Source organism: Giraffa tippelskirchi, chromosome 9 (genome assembly GCF_054371585.1).
Source record: "Giraffa tippelskirchi isolate mGirTip1 chromosome 9, T2T-mGirTip1v1.2.pri, whole genome shotgun sequence".
NCBI lineage: Eukaryota > Metazoa > Chordata > Mammalia > Artiodactyla > Giraffidae > Giraffa > Giraffa tippelskirchi.
In genome coordinates, this window is record NC_137283.1 from 150,082,477 (window position 1) to 150,095,648 (window position 13,172).

The 13,172-nt window shown below is 43.6% G+C and overlaps 1 long non-coding RNA gene and 1 pseudogene across 2 annotated transcripts; both read right to left on the bottom strand.

The window, feature by feature from the left end:
* Positions 1–3,383: 3,383 nt before the first annotated feature.
* Positions 3,384–7,753, bottom strand: LOC145520220 (uncharacterized). The gene is made up of 4 exons (XR_014064319.1): positions 7,353–7,753; positions 5,329–6,971; positions 4,910–5,004; positions 3,384–4,800 (listed from the first exon to the last, which is right to left on the bottom strand). It is a non-coding gene; the product is annotated as an uncharacterized LOC145520220 (long non-coding RNA).
* A 744-nt stretch (positions 7,754–8,497) lies between these two features.
* Positions 8,498–9,683, bottom strand: LOC145521932 (RNA-binding protein RO60 pseudogene; annotated as a pseudogene). Its single transcript, XR_014065761.1, has one exon. The product of XR_014065761.1 is annotated as an RNA-binding protein RO60 pseudogene (transcript).
* Between the last annotated feature and the right edge of the window lie 3,489 nt (positions 9,684–13,172).

A 13,172-nucleotide genomic window follows, 5' to 3' on the forward strand; every position in this document is an offset into this window, starting at 1 on the left:
CAACATAAGATATTTTCTAAACCTATACTATTGTTAATACAGCTTTATTTGTTTTAAATGTTTGTTTGTTTTTTTATTTTAGTTGGGGGCTAATTACTTTACAATATTGTAGTGGTTTTTGCCATACATTAACATGAATCAGCCATGGGTTTACATGTGTTCCCCATCCTGAACCCCTCTCCCACCTCCCTCCCCATCCCATCCCTCTGGATCATCCCTTTGCCCCAGCCCTGAGCATTTGTCTCATGCATCGAACATGGAATGGTCTTCTGTTTCACATATGATACTATACATGTCTCAATGCCATTCTCTCAGAACGTCCCACCCTCACTTTCTCCCTCAGAGTCCATAAGACTGTTCTATGCATCTGTGTCTCTTATTCTGTCTTGCATATAGGGTTATCATTACCATCTTTCAAATTCCATATATATGCATTAGTATACTGTATTGGTGTTTTTCTTTCTGGCTTACTTCACACTGTGTAATGGGCTCCAGTTTCATCCATCTCAATAGAACTGATTCAAATGTATTCTTTTTAATGGCTGAGTAATATTCCATTGTGTATATGTACCACAGCTTCCTTATCCATTCATCTGCTGATGGACATCTAGGTTGCTTCCACATCCTGGCTATTGTAAACAGTGCTGCGATGAACACTGGGGTACACGCGTCTCTTTCAATTCTGGTTTCCTCGGTGTGTATGCCCAGCAGTGGGATTGCTGGGTCATATGGCATAAAAACTGGGAATAGAACTGAACTGTTTCAAATGTTTTAAACTTACCACAGGGAGAGATTTTAACAAGAGCAGAAAAACATTTCAAGGAATTGAAGGACACTTCTCTTCCTCTGCCCATTTGGTATTAAGACAGGTTAACAAAACAATGGAAATCCAGGAAAGTAATTTTACAGGGAATAGGGTATTCCTGTATCTCCCCAGATGGATCCAACAAACTCGCATGACTCCCTCTTCAGAAAATTCGACCCAAGGGGGCCCCCAGCCTTCAAAACAGAGACAAAACAACAAATATCTCAGTAAGAAGAAGTTCCAATACGGGCCTTGGCGGCTCTAAAGGTATCCAGGAAGCGCTGCCCTTGGCTACATCAACCTTATAATCTCCCCGCTTGGGGACAAATAAAAGCCCTTACTAATCTAGCTGAAAATTTGGTCTCTCAACAGGGAATGCTGCAGAATCCAGAAAACATTTTCCTAGCCATGCTTAGCTTGGTCGCTTGTGCCACCCCCTCGCCCGAGGCAAATTAATCATTCATACCTAACCCCCTTTTTACTACAGGTGGTAAAATGGACGGAGAGAAGATCAATTGTTTCCACTAATGACTCTATACATATGCCTTCTCCCTAGAGCATTAAAGGGCCCTCACACCCTGAAGTAGAAGAAAAAACTAATTAACATTTCTCTAGGTTATGAAGTCCTTCCTTTGTGCATGGGACCAACAGAATTCTGATAAACTTGGGCTTTTGCCCTGCCTCCCAAAAAAGACTTTTGGACTTTGCTTAAATTGTAAACCATGGTTACACTATAAAACCTTAGGGAAAGAATTCATTACCATGACAAAGGACTTCTTGAGTGACTTAACAGGAAAATCTCCCCACCTCGCCTTCAGATCAATAAACAGATGGGGCCTAAACTACGAGACACCTGGAAACTTGTTGCGAGCACCTAAAATCTTGAAACTTGGAGCGGACGTTTTATAAGGACATGCTAATAAGACTTTACCTTCTGTAACCTGTATTAATTGCTAACTATATACTTGTTAAGAAATGATTCCCTTTTGATTGTGATTGGGATTCTACTCAATATTGTGTTACTCCTGTTCAATCTAATTATAGTACCTACAACTGGGTACAGGTCAAAATTCATTTATGAAACATACATAATAATGCCTCACTGTATGTACAAAAAGAACTCCTTGTTACCTTTTTTTTAAAACATCAGCCTTCTTCCACTTATCTAGAGACTTTAGCTGAGCAACTAGCAGTTTAATTATCTGGGCTATACCCACGAGGTTGATTTCAAAATATTCACAGCATCGGGTCTGAAACTGTAACTTTGGTGTTTGTCTTGGTGACTTTATTTGTTGTTTACTGTTGCCTTTCTATGAGATTCGTTGAGACTAAACAAACTCATATGGTCGGGACCTTTTTACAAATATAATAAAACAGGGGGAGTTGTCAGGATACATTTAACAGGAGGCTTCCTGTGTGCTGTTTTCAGTCTTGCATGAATTCTATGTTCCTTAACAGCACCTGAATACAGGTGCCAGAAGGCTGGCAAGCCAGCTTTTGGGGATAATAGAAATTCATGTATCTCATTCGTATGGAAAATAGCTTTTCCATACGGTGAACAGCAGCCATTTACAACTCTCTTCCCTTCCGATATGTAAGGAACTTTTACAACCCCCTCTCTTGAGAATGATTCTAGCCTCTGGCTTTCTGGATGACTTGTTAGATTTTTGATCCCTGTCTCTGTTAAAAAGGGCTATCTTGTAAGAGAGTATATATATGCCCACAATATGTTAAATAAACGCCTTAGTTCCACCAGAACTCTGGTCCCCATGTCTTTCCTCATTTTGTTCTCTCTCTCTCCCCCTCTCCCTTTCAGGCTGTTTCCACGGAGCACAGGTGTCCGCTGTGTCTACTTATTTGCCCAGGCTTTTAGGACCTCTTCAAGAGGGTGCCCTGAGCCTACGTAGACGGTGATAGGTCTTTGTCCTAGAGTTATATTGGCATACTGCGTAAACCAGGGAATATCAGCCTCTTTTCTTCCTTCTTTCACTTTCTTATCGGTCGACTCTGTACCCCCAAGTTCCAGTCCAATTAAAGGACCATTAACAGTCCCTATCATATCTCCATTTAATTCCCAGTGGCCATTGATTTCTATAATTGTGCATATGACATATTTCAGGCTCTGCAGAGCACAGTTTTCTGTTACAACTGCTGTCCTAGGACAAAAGCAGTCACAGATGATTGCTGAATGATGACCTGCTTCTTGGGCAGATGACCCAGCAGAACCTGTGACGTCAGAGGTATCTGTGGTCAGAAAGGTGCTATGTGCCATCTATGGCCTTTTACTTAGAGGTTCACAACACAGACCCTTTATGTCCTGAAGCAAGGCCATGCGATTTGTAGTGGGGAATACCAGACCATATAAATGTGGCTCCTGGTACGGTCCTGGGAGCTGGTAGAGGTGAGGCCTCTGGTCATGGAATGTCAACGTTTTCCATCATGATCTGGGCTCATCAACCCCTAATCATTAGTTTAGACCGACCAGCCATAATAGGGTTGATGCCGGAGTCCTGCTACAGCTGGTCCAGGGGTTCCCTCAGGATGGACGGCGTCGGCGAATGAGAAGACACAGCGAGTCTTAGCATCTCCAAGTGTCTCCTGACTTTATTGTTTTCAAGACAGCTTTTATATTTTTAGTTGTACATAGAGACAAATGTAAAGTGTAAAGTCATGCCAGACCAGCTCAATGGGTCAGCAGTTTTTGACCCTTATCAGAACCAGGACACTGTTTGTGTTTTTAGTTACAAAAAGTTTAAAGTTATTTACATCATCTTCTGGCCTGGAGGCCTGCTAACATCCTGTGACTCCTTTATTGATAAGGGTTGATCAGCCAGAACACTTTTGTGTCAGGCACAGAAAGTACCGGAGTTACATTTTTTAAAGAATACAGGCACAGCAGATTATGACAAAGAAAGAATCTATAAACTCAGAGTTTCAAGGTGAAACCTGTTTTCTGTACTCTATCTTATGCCTTGAGCCTAACAGAGAAGAATGTGGTCCCATAAAGTCATAGTACGGCAGGCTGAAACAATGTAGTACCAAGGTCAGTGTTTAGCAAAATCACCAGCTGAATTAACAATCGTCTTATTATTTGTATTAAGCTAAACTTCTATTTGTATAAATCTCTAACTATTATGTTTTCATTATATAGGCTAAATACGTTAAGAGTTAAAAGCATAGTGAGTAAATGTAGACTAAGTAACAGTTTCATAAAGCAATATCTCTTACATTTCTTAATAAGCCTTTTTTCCTACGAAGGGCTCTGTGCCTGTTGGGGCTTTCTGTGTGGAGGCTCTCAGTATTGTTTATTGTTAAGGAACTGCCATGCACATTAGCTCCAAAGGCACAGGTACATTTATTAAACAAACTAATATGCTAGCAAGAGGAATTTAGGTTAGCATATTCTATATCCTAGATAATTTTATTAAGGTGCTACCGTTCAGGGGCCTTGTCGATTGAGGTTTCAGATTGATCTATTTTAGAAGAAAATCAGGAAAAGCCTTTTGCCTAAGTCACAGAAAATAAGAAGAGGTTTATTATAGCAAACATCAGAAAGACAGATATCATCTTTAAGGTGAGCGCTGAGGCAGCCTCCCGAGAATCCCTGAGGTCTGAGAAGCCTGTGCTCGATCATTCCTCTTCCTCATGACTCTGTCAAGGGTGGGATCTCGTGAGCTGGCTCCCGGCATCTCCCCCTTTTTTATTTTTTAAGACGGCCAGATAGATTTTAGTCGCGAGCTTCTGAGTGCTCAGCCAAAGAGCTCTGACAATACAAGGAAGGATTATAATGAGAAGCAGAATTAAAACAGCTACAGCAAGATAACTGAAGAGAGTTGATAAAATATTTTTTCTAGTAACGAAGTTGGAAAAGGTATGAAAGAAATCATTAGCGGCCCCTGCAGTAGTGAAATCTAGACAGGACTGTTCCAAGGTCCCTATTTGATCATGAAGTTTTTTTTTTAGATCTAAGCCAGTGTTGAAGCTATTCCAAATACCTGAAATGTGATTTTTAATTTTTTCCCAATTATAATCTGTATCATTTACTTTTAAGGGTGCCACACAAATCCACCGAAAGTCGGAGTGACAGGATAATATTAACTTTACCTTTAAAGCCTGTAACTCGGTTCCAATATGCATGACTGCTTCCTCTAGAGTGTCCACTGTTATTTTTAATTTTTTATCTATAATCTCTTGCATAGCTAGAGTTAAAGAAACATTTTTGGACATAGTATTGACATATTGAGCAGTATGTACTTGTTGAGTCAACGATATTGTTGCCACAGTAACAGAAGTAATTGCTGTTATTAAAGCTGAAATTTTTAAGACAAGCAGCCCTACAAACCATTGTGGATGCATTAAATCTTGTAATTGTTGCAGAACAGCCAGACCATAATTATCATACCAATAAGTATTTACTGTGACAGGCAAGCAATGTAAGCATAACAACAATAACAACAAAAAGATGCCCGGGAGTTGTGGCGGCTCCCCGCTCAGCCACCAGCCCATGAGCCTCCCCAGCCCACCTCCTAACTCGGCCCCAGGTAGGAAGATCAGCGGCTCTAGTTGAAGCAGCAGGGTGAGGATGTCTGTGCGGCACAGGTGTAGGTCGCAGTCTGGGGCGAATGGGTCCTGGAGCATCGCTCAGAGTGAGATTCTGAAACTGCTGACAGGACGGTGCGTGTTCTGAAGGAGGCTGTGGTTTTTTGAAAAGAAAGCAGGGAGGGGGTGGGGGCTGCTTTTTCAGCGGCGGCGGAAGATGGATTCAAGCAGTGTGTCTCTCTTGAAGCTCCAGGTGCCTGAAGTGATGTACTAGTAGTGAAGCCTCAGGTGAAAGGTCATTCGCCTTTCGGCTTTTCCTTGGTTTCCTCAAGTCAGGAATCTAAACAAGAGAAGTGGAATCCTGCGGAAACACACAAGATATCCTCTCCCGCAAGTTAACAGCACAAATTGCCCTTTTCACTCTCTAGTAAGGAGGTCTTTTTACTTGACCAGAGGCCGAGTCGTAGCCCCTTCAGGAATCTAATGTCTCATCATTGCAGTCCGCCCCTGTGTGTTTACGTTTAAATGATTAATTATAAACAAAGCATGGTGTTAATCTCTTGGTTGTACATCATGGAGCATCTGATCTTTATTTGAAGATTGGTTACTGAGATAAGCCTTAGAGACAAACTTAGAGTGTCCTTTTAATAACTTAATTAAATCTTTCAGCAATATAACATAAGAAAGAACTATCTCAGAAGCGAGTCTTAGTAAACACTAGACTTTAATTAACAAAACTAGAAACTTAGTTTAACAATTTACAAAACTTAATATTTAGTGAAACATGATTTTTTTTTTTTATTATGGAGGCATTAACCCTGTAGCCAAGGAAGGCTTTAACCCATCAAATAAAAATGAGGTTTGTCAGGGAGCTGGGAAAAGCTAAGTGGCCGTCTTGGATTTCCCATAGCCCTGACTCTTTGATTTTTAGCTATTGTTCATCCATTTCTAATTTCCCAGTTTAAGAGTAGACTGTTGCCATGGTTTAAGGACATTAGGATAACACAAGTGTAACAGTGAGGGGTTATTTTTTGTATAAGCAGAATGAGCTCTTACATGTACCATAATCTTGAATAATGCTTATTTATTTTACCAGAGTAACAAAAGACTTTAAAAACAAACACAAATCACTTAAAGGCAAAGAAATTTATAATCTGTTATTGAAAGCAAATGAACTCAGGTAGTTTAATAGCTCCTTGGGATGTCTCAGGGGCCCTCTGAAGCATCCCAAAGTCAGCTAGAAGTCAAGTTATTTAGGCAGTTTTGTTGATAAATATCAAATGAGTTTATAACACTCAGTCAGATAGAATCATATAGATCACTATGAAATAATATATTCACTTAGCCAAAGTAACAAAGAAGATTTCAGGTAAGGTAAACATAGAACAGATCACTTCAAATGTAAAGAAACTTAAGATTTATTATCAAAGGCAGTTCAACATCTCAAGAAAACTTGCAAAAACTCTTTCCTTGGGGTCTACTTTTCATAAAAACTTCTTATCACTTACTGTACCCATTTGTTCTCTCATCTTGAAATAGCCACCTGTAAGTCAGACTTACTTCCTTTTCCCTTTATAAAATGTAACTTTATTTTTCATACCTTCTTTACTGAAAACACACATCTTACCTTTTTTTTAAGCAACCAAGAACTGACCTTTATATTAGCATTTTATAGATTGGTGAACATAAATACCAGTGATAATTTTTTAAAAAATTTTAGCGAACACCTCAGGATGGCATCAAACATTATTTATTAATAGTCCAAAATCTTTAGTTTTTTTGTAAGTTAGTATTCAGTAATGAATGTTTTAGAATCTTATTTTATTTGGAAATGACCTAGCTATTCAATAAACTTCTGTTATTTAGTTTAGCACAACCCTAGAAATTCGGGTTACTGAAATTTAGAGAGACTGTTTTAGACAGACGTTTTTAATCTTAATAGAGTTTATCTAAAAGTTCATATCTCATTTATATATATATATATTTTAAGTTTCTTCACTCGAGGTACCTTCTTTATTGACAAACTTGTGACAGATATAACAATATAACAATATTTAACTTATAATAAACCTAGGTACAATAAAAATATGCTTAATATTAATGACTATTAGACATGTCTATATTAGATTAGCAAATAAACATTAATACTAGATATTTAATATTGAATATTTTTCAGTTCACGTGAATCTGAAATTCAGTTAGGTTAATTTCTCTTGTATTTAAAATTGTCTGATTTGTAAGCGCTTACTTTTCTTTTAGGCCAATTAAATAGAGCTCATTGACTAATTAGGCTTCAGCAATGCTGTACAACGACAGAGACAAACACTGAGACACACATAAATCTGGACAGACAAAAACCTCACAGTTTTCCACTTCAAATTTAAACTGTCTATTTGCCTTTTTTGCTTCTCTTTTTTGATTTTGGAGCCTGGTTAGATTTCATGGATGGTATAGTTAGAGATATTTCCTTTAAACTTTTGGGAGCATCTTTGGTTAAAAAGGACCAATTTTTATCAGAATGGCAAAGAGCTGCTGCTTCCTCTAAATCTCCCTCATCCTGGGGTGAAAGTTGTTCCTCTTTTTTATCTCTACTCTCTATAAGCCCATCGGTGGTCATGGCAGCCAGCATATTTCTTAATTGTTGATAGTTAGGCTTGGGCTCTTCTTCCTCATTTTTTTCTTTAATAGGTATTTTTTTAGATTCATGCACGGGATCTAGGGCATCTCTAATCATGTTCCATAAGGAAAAGGTGTCAGTAGGCACCTTTTCTGGACCGTGCAGAGTGTAATAAGTTTTTAATTGTTTTCCTACTTTTTCCCAGGTATCTAAGTTAACAGTACCCTCTTTTGGAAACCAAGGACATTGCTCTTGCACAAATGTAACAAAAGATTGGACGCTAGCTTTTTTGACCTTAACTCCTCTTTTATTCAATAATTGTAAGATTACTTGTATAAAAAGTTGCCGTTCTTTTGACTCGCTATTACCCATTTTAATCTCTTTTTTGTTCTCAAAATTCTTTCTAAAATCTCAAGTTTCTTTTCAAAAATGTTCTTCGAGAATTATTCTCGAGGCCTTAAATTCTTCTCAAAGTTCTGAACACTACCCACTATTCCTCGCCCTACCTCTCTTATGCAGGGGGGTCTGCAGTACCCTTAGTGGGGTCCTAGCCATCCCAAAAAACAATGGGGGGGATTACCTTCAGGTCCCTGTCCCTGGTGCCACTTCAGTTTTCCTCTGAGCCCATGACCTGTCTTATAAGTTTCTAATGCAATTAAAACATGAAATGGGTGTATACGAGCCTTTTTTAACAGTTTTTCATTACACAGCTTTTCACATACTAAAGACACTTCTGAGTTTCCTGGTTCAAGCACTGAATTAGCTGTCATCTTTCCCAGATTCCTTAGTAATGCTGTGAGAGGCATTTCCTGTAACAAAGCCTTCCATACCTCTTTAGACTTTAAGTGATTTGTTAGGAGATGTTCCCTAACCAGTCTGTGCTCTTCTATCAGATGAATGACTTCCAGTTCATTTTGTGCGTTTCACTTTCTCTACAGCCTCGAGATATTTTAATAATTTTTCAGCCTCCACAGAAAGGGCTTTTTCTTTATACATTTCATGGACCTCTTTCCAGCCCTTTGTAATATATTTGGTGACAATAGCAACTCCTTCACTGGAAGGTTTAAGATGTGACAATCTTAACAGATCTTTATGAGACCAGCCGTTTCTTTGTTTGTATTTTGTAACTGCCAGGGCGAGGGCCATGCCACCCTTTTCATCGTACCAGTCTGCTACAGCCTTCCCGAGGGCACGACCCCACATGCCACACTTCATGCTTTCCTTCAGATCTTTCTTAAACTGGGTAAAAGTAAAGAGGTGTGTAGGGATGCGACACACTTCAGGAACAGATTTGAAGGCGGCTTGTTTGGTGCTTATGTCGGAACACTGGGAGCAAATGGCGAGGGCAAAGAGCGTGGGTTCCTGCTTTGCGGTTCTGCCTTCTTGACTAAAGGACTTTATTTCCTGTATCACTTCACATCCTCTGCCATCTTCAATCAATGTGATTAAAGCTTCAGCATTCTCAAGGCCCAGCTTCTGTTCTTTGATATAGTAAGTCCTACCTTCAGAACCAGAACATAAGAACCGGTGTAGCCGATTCATATCAGTGACTTGCCACACATATCCGCCTTCGGAATTAGCTATCTGCATCTCATTCAGTGGTTGCAACTGGTTTACCAACTCCTCCATTTTTCGGTCTTTAGGAAGCCTGTGCCCGGCGGCCGAGCCTCCGAAGCCGCCGCGCCACCGGGAGAAGCGCTGCGCGGCAGCGCGCCACCGCCGGAAGACGACGACGCACGGCGGCCTTACGGGCGGCGACTCGGGGGGCACCGCCGGGGGGTTGAAGTGATATTGTGGTTTGGTATAAGAAGGGCCAGAGGCAACAAATGAGAGACAGCAGCAGGTGGCCTAGGTGTGACATTAGAATTGTTGTAGGACTACTATTCTCCGGGGCCTGCCTCCGTGGCTCAGCAGTAAGGAATCCGCCTGCAATGTTGGAGCTGGTGTAGACGTGGGATCTATTACCGGGTGAGAGAAGATCCCGTGGAGGAGGGCATGGCAACCCACTCCAGTATTCTTGCCTGGAGAATCTCTTGGACAGAGGACACTAGTCCACAGGATCATAAAGAGTTGGACATGACTGAAGCAACTTAGCATACACACACTCATGTGTGTGCTCATGCCTGAGGTTTCATGCAGTGTCCCTGATGTCCAGGGACCAAGGAAGCCACTCTAGAGCAGAGGGGGTCAGGGGGCATTAGTCCATAACTGCTGGACCCAAGATCCTTTCACATTCACACCACCCAGAACCGATAAGGCAGGACAGAGCAAGTTTCTCGTTCACAAACAGGCAGCTAAGGCACCCCTTGGATGAGTCCCTAGGGGATGAGCCATCCATTACTGTGGTGTGACAGCCACACGGTTCTTTTGTTTTTTTTCAGGTCATCTTTGCCTTCTCTTGTACCACAAATGTGGAGATGTATAATGCACACAGACAGCAAGTGGCCTGTCCAGACCAACAGATTTACTCTCTGTCTTTTGAAGAAAGTGAAAGTCAAGTCACTCAGTTGTGTCCGACTCTTTGTGACCCCAAGGACTGTAGCCTACCAGGCTTCTCTGCCCATGGGATTCTCCAGGCAAGAATACTGGAGTGGGTTGCCATTTCCTTCTCCAGGGCTTTTGAAGAAAAGGTTCTCCAACTCCTGTCTTAATTAATAGCTATTATAAGCCACTGTCTCCATAGTCTTAGGGAATCTGAATGTGGGACCGAAGGGTAGAAGTGGGGGTGCCCTGTGCCACACACTTTGGGAAACTCTTCTCCCATCTCTCCTGCTTTATGTCCTGGGGGCCAGGCTGGGAGGCTTTTTCTGGGATGAATTCTCAGGCAAGAGGATAGGGTGCCAGTTGACAGAGGGCAGGTTTAGGGTCCCTTCACAGATGGGAAGATTTTGGAGGCCCTGTGCTTCACGGAGAGAAGGGATGGATACGGAATAGTGTTGTAACCAAGCAGGACTCTAAGGAGGCTTGCTAGGACAGACTTCACCCATCTCCCCGCCCCTCCCTCCTGCACTGCCCCACCCCCCCGCCCAAGTGGCGGACTCCACCTAGACCCTTGCCCATCTGACCCCAAATCCCGTGCACCCAACACAACTGGCCAGACTCGACCTAGCCTTCCCCTGAACCCCGTGGGTTCGGAGCCTCGGGAGCGGCCGCCACCTGTCCTGCAGTGGCTCCGAATTCCCGACGGGCGAGCTGGGGGCCTGCAGCAGCATTTCGTGACGCTGCCCTTGCTCCCACGTCTCCCTGCCTCCCCTCCCTTCCTGCTGGGATTCCTTTTTCACCCAAATCTTGTCTTTTCCCTGCCTGGGACGGCAACCAGCTGAGGTGTGGGGGCAGAGGAGCAGGAGCGCGAGCTTTAAAAGCAGGGAGGCGGCTCTACCGCGGCGTTCCCCGAACCGCCTCCGACACCCCCATCCCTCTCGGGTCTTAAGGCCCCGTGTCCACTCACCGCAGTTTAATCCCCGAACTCACCACTTCACGCCGTGCAGAACCTGAGAGGCACGAATAGAACCAGAGCCGCCAAACCAAGACGCGCTTCGGGGCCATCCTTCCAGTCCATCACCACCTGGAAACTAGTTGGATCCGACTTCGCGGGGAGCTATTTATAGGAGGGCTCACCCCGCTCTCAGTCCACTCTCCGCCCTGCCCTCCTCCCCGCGGCACTGACGCTGGCAGTAGTAGCCCCCTCCTGACTCACTCCTTGCTCCACCTGTCCCTCAGCGTTTCTTTTCTCCTCCGAGTCCTTCTGGCCCCTCAGCTCTCCTCCCCAGTCCCTCTTGCAGTCCTTCCTGCGGTGGTGGTTTATTCGCTCAGTTGTGTCCGTCTCTTGCGACCCCGTGGACTGTACCCGCCGGGCTCCTCTGACCATGGGGATTCTCCAGGCAAGAGTACTTCAGTGGGTCTCCATGCCCTCCTCCTTGGGATCTTCCTGACCCTGGGATAGAAGCCACATCTCCTACATTGCAGGCACAGTTTTTAAGGACTGAGCTATGAGGGAAGTCCTGCTTTTCTTAAAAGACTCAAGATTTCCACGTCACCCCCCACACCCAACTATCCCCCACCGGAGAACTCTTTGGATCTTTTGAAAGGGCCTGAAGACAGCCCTTAACTGCAGTGGCATCAGCAATATATTTTCTAGTAGTTTCTGTCCCAGAGAAGTCCTAGAACTTTTGTGGGCCAAAGTAACTGCTCATTAGAAAGAATTTGAGGACTGAGGCCAGAACCTGAATTTGCAGGATCCGCGTGGAGACGGGGATCCAGCGCTACCACCGGATGCCACATGACAGTCTCTTCTGGCTGCTTGTTCTACTCTGGTAGCCTGTGTGATCCATTTTCTTCCCCCTCATAATTTACTTTCATGCAGTGTCCAAGCAGCATTGAGCATCTGATGTTCACGTCTCAGGGCTATCCGCTGATAAAGAGTGATATCATCCATCACTCGTCGGGACTAACAAGACCTCCTAATTCTTGGGAAGTGGGTCTACCAATGATATTGAGAGATCAACGTCTGTGCAGAGGGCCCCATCTCTCTGTTATCACGGGGCTCCTGGCCTTTGCTAGCTTTAGGGGTGACTGAGCCCTGACCTCAGAGGGTCGCACCAACACCTCAGCACGGGCAGTGCTCCATTTCACGTCTTCTTACTGAGAGAGGCTCGGTTCCCTATTTATAGATTTGAAAATGGATGCAAACAGAATATTAAGGAAGTGGCAAGAGCAATCAGGTGGAGTTGCATGTTCTTGGAAGTATGCTCATTGTGGACACCCATTAAAACCACCTCCCAGTAGATTCCAGTCCCATCTGGGGTCTACTCTGTGTCCAGGTGCCAGGAGCATGCACGGTTGGGGGTGGCCAGGCGTGTCCAGAGAGGCCCAGCTTCCCCCACCTGGCTGTCCTGACCAGGACTCTAACGCTGTCCTTCTGCCTTTCTCCTGCTCTCCCAGTCACTTGCCTCTTCACCAGCCTCCTCCACTGGGGCTACGTGGTCCCCGTGTTGCCTCTTGCCAGAGATTAAACCCAGGGCCCTGCCCCCCAGGCCTATGCATGAGAGTCTTCCCCTGACACATCGATCACCTGAACCCACCAAGCTGGTGCCCCACCCAGGCCTGCGTCCTGTCCTCCTCCCAGCCCCCATGTGTCTCTTATCCCCAAATTGTTCACACCAGGCTCTTGGCCTCCTTAATCAATAGAAATAATTCAGAGGCCAGACAATA